The following is a 14,109-nucleotide window of genomic DNA, read 5'->3' as shown; positions in this document are numbered from 1 at the left end:
CATGGCAAGTAAAGCAAACTGTAATCTCCACTGTGGGGTGAAATAGTTACCCTAACGTTTTCTTTTCTCCCCAAAGTCAAACAAAGCCTTGGTGAATGAGAAAGGCGTGGATCTCCGGCAGTGAAGCCAAGCCCCTGCTCGCACTGGGCGGGTGCGGTGGTCACACACAGAGCCCTGCTGCCGCCGCCGCCGCCGCCGCTGCTGCTCCTCTGCTTCTCGTTGTTCTTGTTGCAGCAGCAGATCGTTGTTGGAAATCGCCCTGGGAGTAGTAGTTCCAGGTAAAGCCTGCCCTGCTCTCCTGCTCCTCCAGCCTCGGGGACACACAGGGGAGAAGCGGCGAGTCCTTCTCACCGACTCATGGATTAAACAGCATCGTTCGGATACAACTAAGGAGAATCCTCCGACTTTCCCCTTTTTCCCTCTCGGTTGTGGATGAGCTTCTTCCCGGAGCCTTTGTTGGGCTTCATCCTCTTCCGTGTTTGGAATAAAACAAAGGCAGCAGCAGGGCAGGGGCTCACCCGGAGCAGGTGCCGGACCTGGAGATTCATGTAGAAGCCCATGTGCCTGCAGTCCCTGACCGCTGCTTCCATCCATCAGGTTGGTGTCTAGGGATAATTAGTCCTTCCTTATGGGAATGCACCTGTATTCAGGACATGGCCACTGTCTGGTTGTTATATGGAGACTGTGAACCTACTTTGTATCTAAACAATGTGGTAGACACAGAGGAGCTTGTCCAGGAGAAGAAATCTTCTGTGTCTGCTTGTTGCATTAACATCTATGGTTGATACAATGTCATCATTTAATATTGTGAGCTCATAATAAGGCTTCTTCATTGTCATCCTGCCTAAAGTACCTCAATGCCCCCCAAAACCAGCATTCTGGTACCTATTGGATGTATCACCTCTTATTAATTCTCATTTCTTGTATCACAGGGGGCCTCACTCTATAGGGTACCTTGCACTCGTCTGTATATCTTCTTGCAAATATTTAACTGTGGGGAAAGAGATATTTTATAGGGTTGATGAGGGATGATGCAAAGTTTTGTGATAATCTATGTAATCCTGTGAGTATCGGACATTGGGAACAGAGATAATCAGTTTGGGGACACGCTGTCTTCTTCTCATCAATGGGTTAGACAATTACTGGAATTCCTTGGTGCTTTTTAATTCACCAGCAAGACTTAAAACCTGAGAAAGCCTCCTGGCTGCATGTGCCAAGCTAATTGTATACCCTTGTAATACTGCAGTTTGTGTTTATGGCTGGGAATAGGGCCAGAAACACAATATTAGTCTATTTCCCAGGCTCAGCCAAGGGAGTCTCTGTTATTTCTAAAGTGGTAACGAGGAGGACACGCAGCACGTTGCAGTGCATCGGTGAAGGAGAAGGGGTTAATGTTCCCGAAACAATTTTGACGTTTCCATATTGCACGCTTTAATCCGCTCACAGCAGCAGTTTCGAAAAGTGTAAGTACAGGACACAATTCCCCAGTCCTCCCTGTTATCAGCTGTGGGGTAAAGACCAAGGACGTGCAAGGCTGGAGGGGTCATTTGGCACAAATATGTGTCGGTTGGATGGCGGAGTCTATTCCAGGGGTTTATAGGGGCTGTTGGTCATAGGGACAGGACGTACGCTGCTTATATACATGTTGTCTGCACTAGGTGTTTAGTAACGCAAAGTATCGTTTATGGCACCAGGAACTTTGTAATAATTTAACTTTAAAACTGTTGCAAAAATTAAAATTTGTTCTATTTAGCTGTTACAAAATGACTGAATCTTTTTTCTGGATTTCCAGTAAAGGGGCCTGATGTTTCTTGGAACTTAGCAAGAGGTTAATATGAAGATAGAAGGAGCAAGGCTATGTGCACACGCTGCGGATTCACAGCTGTTTTCCATGTACCATGTAAACCTATGGAAAACCAAATCCGCTGTGCCCATGCTGCGGAAAATACAGCACAGAAACGCAGCGTTGTATTTTCCGCAGCATGTCAATTCTTTGTGCGGATTCTGCAGCGGCTTACACGTGCTCCACAATAGGAATCCGCAGGTGTAAACCGCAGGTGGAATCCGCACAAAACCCGCGGTAAATCCGCAGTTAAAACGCAGTGCGTTTTACCTGCGGATTTTTCCAAAAAGGTGCAGAAAAATCCGCACCCTATTCCGCAACGTGGGCACATAGCCCAAGAGTTGTCAATTCTACATTAAGCAAGGAGTCATTAAAATGGATTTTCTAGAATGGAAATGGTTTTTTTTTGTTTTTAAAAAAAAAAAAGCTCTTACCCCCATAGTAGAAAAGTTGGGCATTTAAAATGTCAAAGTGCCATAGAATTGGGCTTTTATTTTTATGATGTTTATCATAAGATTCAAGAATGAGGTGATCACAGTTTTCAGTGGAGAGGTAGCTACATAAATGTAGTCACCTCAATGGGGGCTTAGGAGGGGCAGTATGGTGGCAGCGTTGGGATCCCAGGCTCATATCCCACCAAGGACAAAATTTGCAAGGATCTTTTATCTTCTCCCCGTTTTTGTGTGGGTTTCCTCTGGGCTCTCTGCTTTCTTCCCACTCTCCAATGACATACTGATGGGGGAATATAGATTGTGAGTCCCAATGGGGACAGTGATGATGATGATGATGTCTGTAAAGCGCTGTGGAAGTAATTAAGCTATATAAGTGAGTAAATAGGGGTGCCATTACTTGGAGGTCTCTCTCGAGGTAAATTTCACTTAATTTTTTTTCTTGATGGAAGCCAGATAGATATGTGATAGATTAGACAAACTGATAGAAATTACATTTGGTTTAGATCGGTGTGTCATTCTCTTAAAGGGGGTCTTTTCAGAAGACTTACTGTAAAGTTTTGCATACATGGACCAAATAAGTCTGATCCTCAGAGAAAAACCCATTTACAGATATAATCTGACTCCTGAAGAACATTTTGGATTCTTTACTATTTTTCCCCTAGGAGCCTCTGCTGCCACAACTCCTGGTCAGTTAACCTAGTCTTACTTGTCGGGGTGGAAGAAGTAAAACCCCTTCAGCATTCTGATCCTTGTTATCTCTTCTTCGGGTACTGTTTGGTCTGCATTAGCTTGTTGTGTGTCTTGCGTAGTCGCCGTGGACTTCCTTTGCTGCAGAACCATGTTGGGACGTTGCTGAAATGAACAAACCATCACTAGTTGTATTAACAAATGAGGCTGGAGCTGCAGCTGTTGAGCTCCCAGCCACCTGTTCCTAATATGTCCCCACCTGCGACTTGCGTCTCTTCGCCTGGCAAGAGAATGCGAGCAGTCGATGGCAGCTTGTAAATAAACGCACGGGGTGATGCAGCTGGTTCTACGACTGCATTTTCCGTGCCGAATGATGAAACCTCATGTAAATATTTATCCATTTAGCGCCTTTTACCTGACTTCTCACAGTAAATATGACACACACTGGAGAGTTTGGATAAGAAATGTTCCTAGTGTACATTGTACTGTCAATTCTGCAATTTTAACATGCCATGGGAATATATTGTTAACAAGTCCAAAGTGGGGGACTTTCACTCAAGAGCTTCATCTGTTAAGCTGGGTGGGAAGTTGTTACAAAAAGCATCTTTCCCTCTGGAGGACCTGGCAATGGGGACATTAATATCTATTTAACTGGGAATTGTGTAATACTTTTTTACCCCTGTGGTGGCACTGCAGGGAAATTGGATAATTGCTTCAAAGTTTCCCCCACAGATCACAGAAGTTTGCCAGGAGAGACTTTTTTTTTAATGAGTAGAGTTTGTCCAAAATGTAAAGTTCCTTGAAAGAAAGTAAGGTACCGTCACATTAAGCGACGCTGCAGCGATATAGGCAATGATGCCGATCGCTGCAGCGTCGCTGTTTGGTCGCTGGAGAGCTGTCACACAGACAGCTCTCCAGCGACCAACGATGCCGAAGTCCCCGGGTAACCAGGGTAAACATCGGGTTACTAAGCGCAGGGCCGCGCTTAGTAACCCGATGTTTACCCTGGTTACCAGTGTAAATGTAAAAAAACCCAAACACTACATACTTACATTCCGGTGTCTGTCGCATCCCTCGCCGTCACCTTCCCTGCACTGTCTAAGCGCCAGCCGTAAAGCAGAGCGGTGACGTCACCGCTGTGCTCTGCTTTACGGCCGGCCGGCGCTGACAGTGCAGGGAAGCAGAACGCCGGGGGACGTGACAGACACCGGAATGTAAGTATGTAGTGTTTTTTTTTTTTTTACATTTACACTGGTAACCAGGGTAAACATCGGGTTACTAAGCGCGGCCCTGCGCTTAGTAACCCGATGTTTACCCTGGTTACCAGTGAAGACATCGCTGAATCGGCGTCACACACGCCGATTCAGCGATGTCTGCGGGAGTCCAGCGACGAAATTAAGTTCTGGCCTTTCTGCTCCGACCAACGATGTCACAGCAGGATCCAGATCGCTGCTGCGTGTCAAACACAACGATATCGCTATCCAGGACGCTGCAACGCCACGGATCGCTAGCGATATCGTTGTTAAGTTGGTCAGTGTGAAGGTACCTTAAGGCTTTCAGGTACAAGGGGCTGTGCCGAGTGTTCTGCTTATAGATCAGCTCCATCATATGTTGGCCATTTAGTTTGTGTTTTTAGGTAAATACGTGTGCTCTATCAGAGGTGAAGAACCGGTCAAACCAGTCCACTATTCAAAACAAGGCAGAATTATTTCCAACTACAAAGGCTTCATACTGTAACGGAGTGCAAGCTCAATGGGACAGGTTGCATCTGATCACTGCATAGTTATTGTCAAACATTTGAACACATTTTACGGGCTATAGGGTTGCATCTGTGTACTGTTAGTTTGGGAGTGTCTTGTCATTTTCAGTGATGCCACATTTTAAATTTCTTTTTTAGTGATCAGCTCCAGTTCATTAGCAGTAAAAGTCACAAATTTTGACACACGTCTGTTCTTCACAAGAAAAGTGCATTTTTTATTTATTTTTTTAGCTTTTGATCCCACTCTAAAAATATTATGTGAGACTTAAGGTACCGTCACACTAGACGATATCGCTAGCGATCCGTGACGTTGCAGCGTCCTCGCTAGCGATATCGTCCAGTGTGACAGGCAGCAGCGATCAGGCCCCTGCTGTGCTGTCGCTGGTCGGGGAAGAAAGTCCAGAACTTTATTTGGTCGCTGGACTCCCCGCAGACATCGCTGAATCGGCGTGTGTGACACCGATCCAGCGATGTCTTCACTGGTAACCAGGGTAAACATCGGGTAACTAAGCGCAGGGCCGCGCTTAGTAACCCGATGTTTACCCTGGTTACCATCCTAAAAGTAAAAAAAACAAACACTACATACTTACCTACCGCTGTCTGTCCTCCAGCGCTGTGCTCTGCACTCCTCCTGTACTGGCTGTGAGCGTCGGTCAGCCGGAAAGCAGAGCGGTGACGTCACCGCTCTGCTTTCCGGCCGCTGTGCTCACAGCCAGTACAGGAGGAGTGCAGAGCACAGCGCTGGAGGACAGACAGCGGTAGGTAAGTATGTAGTGTTTGTTTTTTTACTTTTAGGATGGTAACCAGGGTAAACATCGGGTTACTAAGCGCAGCCCTGCGCTTAGTTACCCGATGTTTACCCTGGTTACCGGCATCGTTGGTCGCTGGAGAGCGGTCTGTGTGACAGCTCTCCAGCGACCAAACAGCGACGCTGCAGCGATCCGAATCGTTGTCGGTATCGCTGCAGCGTCGCTAAGTGTGACGGTACCTTTATTACACTGCAAAGAAATGTTGTTTGTCGTACAACACATTTAATATGACTTACCGTATGGTGTAGAGTAGAGAGCAAATCTAAACCTGGGAGCTTTCACTGCTTTTTGTTTGTGACTGTCTGCCATACCTGCCAATATCGACTGGTTAGGCCTATGGTCTGCGTATAGGAGCTTTGGACAATTTATCAATCTGGTATGTCCGATTTTTACACTGACGATCATATTGTCTCCCGAAGATAAGCCGCCACCAGATATTTCTGGCAATGGCTCCCATATTGACCATAGGATCGCTCGAGCATTAAGATCAGCCATCGAATGTGTATGGCGGGCTTTGCTTGTGACAGTAGATGGCAGATACGTTATTTCTATCATAGTGCAAAGCCAATGTCGTTAGTGACAGTAGTGCCTTCTGGTAGTTATTACCGTGAGACCAGGGTCATTGGACTGTGATTCCTTTTGTAGATCACAATCACTATTTCCTGAAGTCATTACAATGAGATTTCTGTCCTCCGAAAGGAAACCACTTGTCAGATGGAAGTTTTTTATTTCTTTGTAATCTGGATCTCTTGTATTCTTTCACCCAAATGTTAGTGTCACTGATATCAGCCACTCCTGTTATTAATCCTCTTACGTCTATTGCTCCTTATTCCGGTTTGCACATGAGAGGATTTTTGTTAATATTTTATCCACCACTAAGGGAAGTGATGACCAAGCCTTTCCAAGCCACAGAGGTAGGTGGTGGGACATGGGCAGCAGCCGTTATCCCAGTGACTGTGCTCCCCCAAAGCTCAGACCATTCAGCTATTCCCAGCTCTGATGTGGTTTCCAGTACTCTCCTTAAACTGGATATCCATGAAGTTCTTGGGGTAAATTCAAACACTAGATAATCTAGATTATTTGCAGAAATTGCTGCAATTGAAAATCAATTACTTTCATCTGAATGGTGGGTTATAGCTGCAGCAGGTGCATGGGTTCCTGCAAAACCGATTCAGATGAATTGAATCAGAGATTTCTGCAAGAAATCTGCTGGGTATGAATCTGCCCGCATTGTATGCGCACATTGCATAGGCTATTTAGAGCAACAGTGCTGTGAATGTGATTCTTGTCAGGCACACGAGGTGGAGAATATCTGCAATTTAAATTGACCGGAGCCGCTTATGGCAATTTACCCTGTGGATGTCACCGCGGATTGCAATGCTGAGAGCAAAAGTGTGACAAATCGGCACAATTAATGCAATGAAATCCAAAGGTTTTCACTGCAGCTTTCCCTTTGTGGATCTTCTACAGTAACCCATGTGGACATACGGTTAAAAAAAGACTTGTAATTCATCCAGATAAAGTGAATCATGATTTTCCTTATGATTTTAGCAGTTCTCACACTCTAAAATTAACAGAAATAAAATGTAATCCTTTAGCTTATACAAGCGGATATAGTTCCTGCGGATTGTGGAAGAAGAGTTTAATTATACATGTATTTATTATATTGAAGCAGAGCTACAGGCGCATTGAGCAGTTTATGCAGCTTAGTAATTTTTTCTCTGGTTTAGCTGCAGTTTACACTTTTATTTTCTCCTACTGTAATGTAAATATCTACGCATTAACTTGTTGCAGATCTTCAGTGTAAAGCATGGGGGAAGGACTGGAAGGCAGCCTGAGCCTCTAGTGAGACTGAGGGTATGTGCACACGTTGCGGATTCTCTGCAGATCCGCAGCGTTTTTTGAGGTGCAGAAACGCTGCAGATCCGCAATTGATTTACAGTACAATGTAAATCAATGAGAAAAAAAATGCACGCTTTACGGAAAATCCGCTGCGGAAACGCTGCGGTTTAAAAGAAGTAGCATGTCACTTCTTTTTTGTGAATCTGCAGCGTTTTTGTACCCATTCCATTATAGAAAACCGCAGGGGTAAAAACCGCAGCAAGTCCGCAAGAAAACCGCAGCAAAAACACACAAAAAACGCTGCGGAACCGCAGGTGCGTTTTCTGCCAGGAGAGGCAGAATCCGCACCAGAAATTCCTAAGCCTAATCCCCAACGTGTGCATATAGCCTTCAGGTGGATTTCAGACAACCTCAGGGTCTGTGCACACGTTGCGGATTTGGCTGCGGATCTGCAGCGGATTTGACGCTGCCGATTCGCAGCAGTTTTCCATGCGGTGTACAGTACCATGTAAACCTATGGAAAACCAAATCCGCAGTGCGCATGCTGCGGAAAATACAGAGCGTAAACGTTGCTGTTCATTTTGTGTAGCATGTCAATTCTTTGTGCGGATTCCGCAGCGTTTTACCTGCGGATTTTTCAAAATCTGCACGGAATAATCCGCAGACGAATCCGCAACGTGTGCACAGAGCCTCAGACTTCCAATTCACTATGGAGTTAGGCCGGTTTCACATTAGGGTTGCGGACAACTGCGGACTTCCTCCGTGAAGCCCTGCCCTCGGCCACACCTCCGCCGCTAGCTCCGCCTACTTCTGCATGCGGCCTGCTTATCTATCGTTAACATTAGGTACGCAGGTTGTGCCGCTGTATGCGGATGCTTCCGCATGCGTCGTTTTGACGATGCGGCGATCAGCGTAGAACGCAGCTTGTAGCAATTTTTTTTTCTCCGCATCGTCAAAACGACGCATGCGGAAGCATCCGCATACAGCGGCAAAACAACCTGCGTTCCTAATGTTAACGATAGGTACGCAGGCAGCATGCAGAAGAAGGCGGAGCTAGCGGCGGAGGTGCGGCCGAGGGCGGGGCTTCACGGAGGAAGTCCGCAGTCCTCCGCAGCTCCTCAAAACGCTAGTGTGAAACTAGCCTTAGGCAGTAGTGATGAGCGAACGTGTTCGGATAATTGGAACATGATCGTGTGCTGAGTGTCTTCGGCGTATTCAGATAATATGTTCGAGTCTCCGCGGCTGCATGTCTCGTGGCTGTTTGACTGCCACAACACATGCAGGTATTGCCTAACAAACAGGAAATCCCTGTATGTGTTGTGGCTGTCTAACAGCCGCGGGGAAAATATTTTTTGAGCGCATGGTTAGCACACGAGCATGATTGGATAACACGTTAATCAAAAAGTTCCTCCATCTTCTACAAGTAGTGTGTCCGTGAAAATCGGACCTCACTCAGATGTCATCCGAGTGCGGTTGTATCTTTTCCACAGAATGGCCAAGTGTCATCCTATTATTATCGGTTGCAAATTGTGCATGCTGCAATTGAATTGGTTCAAGGAAAAAATCTGACACGTGCACTGACTCATTGACAGCACTTGTTCGATTAGGAAGGAGGACACAAGATTTTGGTGTCCTTTCTGTGGGGTAGCTTTGGCTGTCATTATATCGGGACTGTAGGGCTCTTGGTGTCACTATGGTGTAAGAGGGAAGGGTCCCCGTGAATGTGACTTGGGACCATCTATCAGAGCTGAATGTGGCTCTCTAGTTAAAGATTGGGGACCATTGATCTACAGTCACAGGAATGTCAAAAGTTAAAGCATTCCAAATTAGAATAAAGGGTAAAGTTGCTAGTAAACACTACAGCTCTCAGCCAACCCAGACATCTGAGGCTGGCCATAGCAGTTCATTACTCTAATCACTATGTCTCTCGTGCCAGAATGATCGGCTGCAAGTGATGGATCTAATTAAATGCTATTATCAGGTAAAAGGCACAAAGATAAATGAGCCGTATATGTCACAGTGAGACAATAGCAATAAAGCCATGCAGAAAGGGTCATGGGGCAAATCTTTCCTACCATTGCCAGGATGTATAGAAATCTGAGTAACAGATATAACGAGCTCCCATTTCACATATATATGCAGAAATGTCACTTCCTGACACTCGGTGGCTGTATAGCTTGTAAATAATGGCGATAACTGCTTAGTTGTGACACTTTGCTGTAAAAATTAGAAGGTAAATATTATTCGACTGTCAATATTCAGTTTCCTAGGACTCTTTTGCCTCTTGTAGCAGACGAGAGCGATGAAGACATTCGGATGCAGTGTATCCTATCCAGGTGTAGATTGCAATTACAGATGATGCATAAACATTTATATTGTATCACACATTACTTTCAACATTTCCAGTCTGTTTCTCTCATAATTACGTGCGCTACGTCTCTCTATTACCTGGAAGATCCGCTCATCCTGGTCTCCTGCTTCATGAATAAAATGATGAGCTATTGTACAGACTGATACATGAGCGGTAGGAGAAACGTGTAACTGTGGAAGAATATAGATTGTGAAATCGTGTCTGTGAAAAGTTGGGTGACAGACGTCACTGGGGTCCTTCTAAAGAACTGACACTAGAAAAAAACAATTCTGCTTCCTCTGCGCACTGGTTTGTCCCTCTCTCGGTCATCCCTGAGGGGTTAGTGACAGGGACGTAGGAACAGCAGGTTTCTCCACATTCACTGAAGTGTGGAAACATTTGTCCTTACAGAAAAGCATCAGTTTATTGTTCTTTTGTGAACAGGTTGGCTTAAAATGAACCTATGGCATCTGTGTGCGCTGGAGCTATGGGACTAGATTGAGTCATGATCCAGAGCCTGTGCCTGTAGGTGTTGTCCTGCTGGTGCTGCGGTAAAGGAGGGATATATATATACTAGATGGTGGCCCGATTCTAACGCATCGGGTATTCTAGAATATGTATGTATGTATATAGCAGCCACATAGTATAGAGCACAGGCCACGTAGTATATAGGAGCCATGTAGTATATAGCAGACAAATACTACGTGGCCTGTGCTATATACTATGTGGCTGCTATATACATACATATTGTAGAATACCCGATGCGATAATACAGGCCACGCAATATATAACAGTGGCCACACAGTATATAACACAGCCACGTACTATACAACACAGCCCACGCAGTATATAGCAGCCACGTAGTATATAACACAGGCGACGTAGTATACAACACTGCCCACGCAGTATATAGCAGCCACGCAGTATATAACACTGCCCACGCAGTATATAGCAGCCACGCAGTATATAACACTGCCCACGCAGTATATAACACTGTCCACGCAGTATATAACACTGCTCACGCAGTATATAGCAGCCACGCAGTATATAACACAGGCGACGTAGTATATAACACAGGCCATGCAGTATGTAGCAGCCACGTAGTATATAACACTGCCCACGCAGTATATAACAGTGGCCGCGTAATATATAGCACAGCCCACGTAGTATATAACACTGCCTATGTAGTATATAGCAGCCACGCGGTATCTAACACAGCCCACATAGTATACAGCAGTGTGGGCACCATATCCCTGTTAAAAAAAATAATTTAAATAAAAAATAGTTACATACTCACCCCCTAGGATCCACCGAAGCTCCGGCAATACGCGCGCGGCTGCCGCCATCTTCCGTTCCCAGGATGCATTGCGAAATTACCCAGATTACTTAGCTGTCTCGCGAGACCACTAAGTCTTCTGGGTAATTTCGCAATGCATCACCGGGAACGGAAGATCGCGGCAGGCATGAGCGGCTCAGCGGACAACGGAGGGTGAGAATAGCAGGTTTTTTGTTTTTTTATTATTTTTAACATTATATTTTTTTAGTATTGATGCCGCATAGGCAGCATCAATAGTAAAAAGTTGGGGACACACAGGGTTAAGAGCAGCGGTAACGGAGTGTGTTACCCGTGGCATAACGTGGTCCGTTACCGCCGGCATTAACCCTGTGTTAGTGGTGGCTGGAGGGGAGTATGCGGGCGCCGGGCACTGACTGCGGGGAGTAAGGAGCGGCCATTTTCTTACGGACTGTGCCAGTCACTGATTGGTCGTGGCAAAACAGCCACAACCAATCAGCGACTTGGATTTCCATGACAGACAGAGGCCGCGACCAATGAATATCCGTGACAGAAAGAAGGAAAGACAGAAGTGACCCTTAGACAATTATATAGTAGATTTTATATATAGTCTAGTCTAGTAAAGCATAAAACATGAAACTGGAGCACGCCACGTACACTACCTTTTGTGCAGTTCTTGCAGCATATCTGGTGCATCATCCCCATTACTATAAAGTCTGCTGATGTCATAGTATAAAGGACTGAAGCTTGAATTATAAAATGGCTTGTACTGTATTGGGCTGTAAAGTCTGTGCTGTGATTTTCTTGTGTGCATTTTTAAGGTTTCATCCAAACAAAATTGTTAAAAGGGTATCTTCACTTTCAGGAAAGATGAGCTAAAATGCTCACAAATGGACAGAGCATTCACTTGCCCTCCTCGGGCCCAGTGTCGGCTCCTTGGTTAATGACTGCAGCGGTGACGTCACATTGACAGCACGCATCCACTGCTGTAGCCAATCGCTGAGCTCCGTGCCGTCTATTTCGGCTCAGTAAATGAGTTCATGGATGGCTCCAGCAGGGACGTGCGCTGTCGATGTGACGTCACTGCTGCAGCCAACACCTAAAAACCCAAGAAGCCTGCGGGGAGCCAGCGCGGGACAGGGGAAGGGAATCCTTCTCCGCTTGTTATTTTAGATATCTTAGAGTATTAGGGGTCAGTCTTCCTGACAGTGGAAAGCCCCATTAGGCCGGGGTCATGTTGCGAGTGCAATGTGAGAAATCGCCTCAATACCCGGCACTGATGGCGGCACTCTGGACCGGAGCGTGCGTCTGCATAGAAATACATGTCCCAGTTAATCTAGTGAGAGATTTCTCCTTGGTAAACACCATAAAAAAAGTTACATTGCAGTGCAATACAAGTGAATGGGGTCAAATTGCGCCACCGAGGGTACAAGCAAGTTGGAAATAATTTGGCGCAGTTGAGCTTCTTACGACTGACTTACTTCTACTGGTTGCAGTACCCTTGGGATCGAAATGTGACCCCCTGTTCACTTTTATTGTGCTGGGACGTACGGCGACACCTAGCAAACTTTGGTCGTGCAACAGATATCACATCCAAGGTTTCTTACTTAGCCCCGGCCTTAATAAAAAAAATAAATAAACAAAATCCGTATCTCTGGAATCGTATGATGAATTAAAAACAAACAAAAAAAACGCTCAAGATAGCAGCTGGAATAAAATGAGCATATATGGCCACTTTTGACTTTGTGACAGGTGCTCTCTAATACATGGATAGGTGTTGTGTGCGTTCTGGGATGGAGCCCAGTGGTAATTGTGTGGCCATATCTGTCCTTATATAAGAGGCGATTACTGGGGGGATTGTTAGTGAAATGATTCAGCAGTGCTGTGATTGTAACTGGGGAAACCATTCTGCATTCCTTCGCTAAAATTCAGTTTGCTCAGGCGACCAGACGTTTCATCAGTATTAAACCCTTGTTTGTATAGGAGTACGCTTTACAAGAGGCTCCATGTCTGTAAAAAATGTCCAAAATCTGCATTGGGCCCCGGCAGGACTGCACATTTTACAGAGACTCCACAAGAGCAAACAGGAGGCAGAGTCTGTTTGAGTTTCAATGCATTCCTGGAGACAGGACTCCCCCAGCACCCACCCACCCACAGGGCTTTGTGTGGCAGGACAAGTATGGCAGATACAATGAAGGCATTTGTTCTCATGTCAACCCCTCCCCCACCTGCACAAAGGGAATAGCAGTCTTGTCCTGACATGAGCTATGCAAAGACAGACCACAACTGCTAATAATGGTTTAACTGGGTGCAGGAGGGAACAAGAAAGCACCCTTAACCCAGACATTTTTGCAGGTGACACCCTATGCGGGGTCATGTGACTCCACATTGTCTGCATGTACGCTAGGTGCTCAAACTATGTCTGTGGCTCTGACCTCCAGGGTCAGTGCAGGTATGTGTCTCTGACTTTACGCCTCATGCTGTCCATTGATGACATTCTGATGTGACTGCTTTACATTCTTATGTGTCATGTGTCGCCTTCTAGAACATTATTATTATGGCATCTGCATTTTTCAATTTATTTCATTCCTTGGAATTTAAAATTGTCATTTTCAAAGCGCCAAAAATTATCGCATCAATGTAGAAAAGTCACATCAGTCTCCTAAATTCTGCCGTGTTGCTATGCTCATCAAGCCAGTATGGGTCGGCAGGGGGTTGTTTTTCTATATGTACCGGTAATTAATAGATGCCAGCTGAATGCACATGCAACGTGGGCAAGGAGTGGACATGTCATTGGTGCAACCTGTGCAGCCGCACAAGAGCCCCAGAAGTAAGGGTGCCCATTCCCAGTTCCAAAACTGGTGGAAATCTGCAATATAAGCTACTCGACTGTAAAGGGCCCATATATTGCTCTTGCACAGGGGTCCTTTTCTGTCTTTGCCCACCCATGCGTTGGGCTGTCTGAGCCTATGTTTTCAATGAGGAGAGGGGAGTAGGCCACAAGCAGACCCTTCTGGCTATGGCTTAACTTCCTGGAAAACAAAAGGACTGTGCATCAAAACTTTAGATCCCT

The 14,109-nt window shown here is 45.7% G+C and overlaps 1 protein-coding gene across 14 annotated transcripts in view; it reads left to right on the top strand.

Moving 5' to 3' along the window:
• The window catches only part of PTPRF (protein tyrosine phosphatase receptor type F), a 1,072,658-nt gene that overhangs the window by 750,854 nt on the left and 307,695 nt on the right, over positions 1-14,109 (top strand). For 12 of the 14 annotated variants that reach the window (XM_069738067.1, XM_069738065.1, XM_069738064.1 and 9 more), the window contains exon 1: positions 201-597. The exons of 1 other annotated variant lie outside the window; for it this stretch is intronic. The gene's annotated coding sequence lies outside the window, so the exon portion shown is untranslated. Of the gene's footprint in view, positions 1-136; positions 598-14,109 lie in introns of those variants that run through there. One more of the 14 variants, XM_069738062.1, reaches the window with a different exon arrangement.

Source organism: Ranitomeya imitator, chromosome 8 (assembly GCF_032444005.1).
Source record: "Ranitomeya imitator isolate aRanImi1 chromosome 8, aRanImi1.pri, whole genome shotgun sequence".
Classification (NCBI taxonomy): domain Eukaryota; kingdom Metazoa; phylum Chordata; class Amphibia; order Anura; family Dendrobatidae; genus Ranitomeya; species Ranitomeya imitator.
This window is presented reverse-complemented; position numbering and strand designations above follow the sequence as displayed.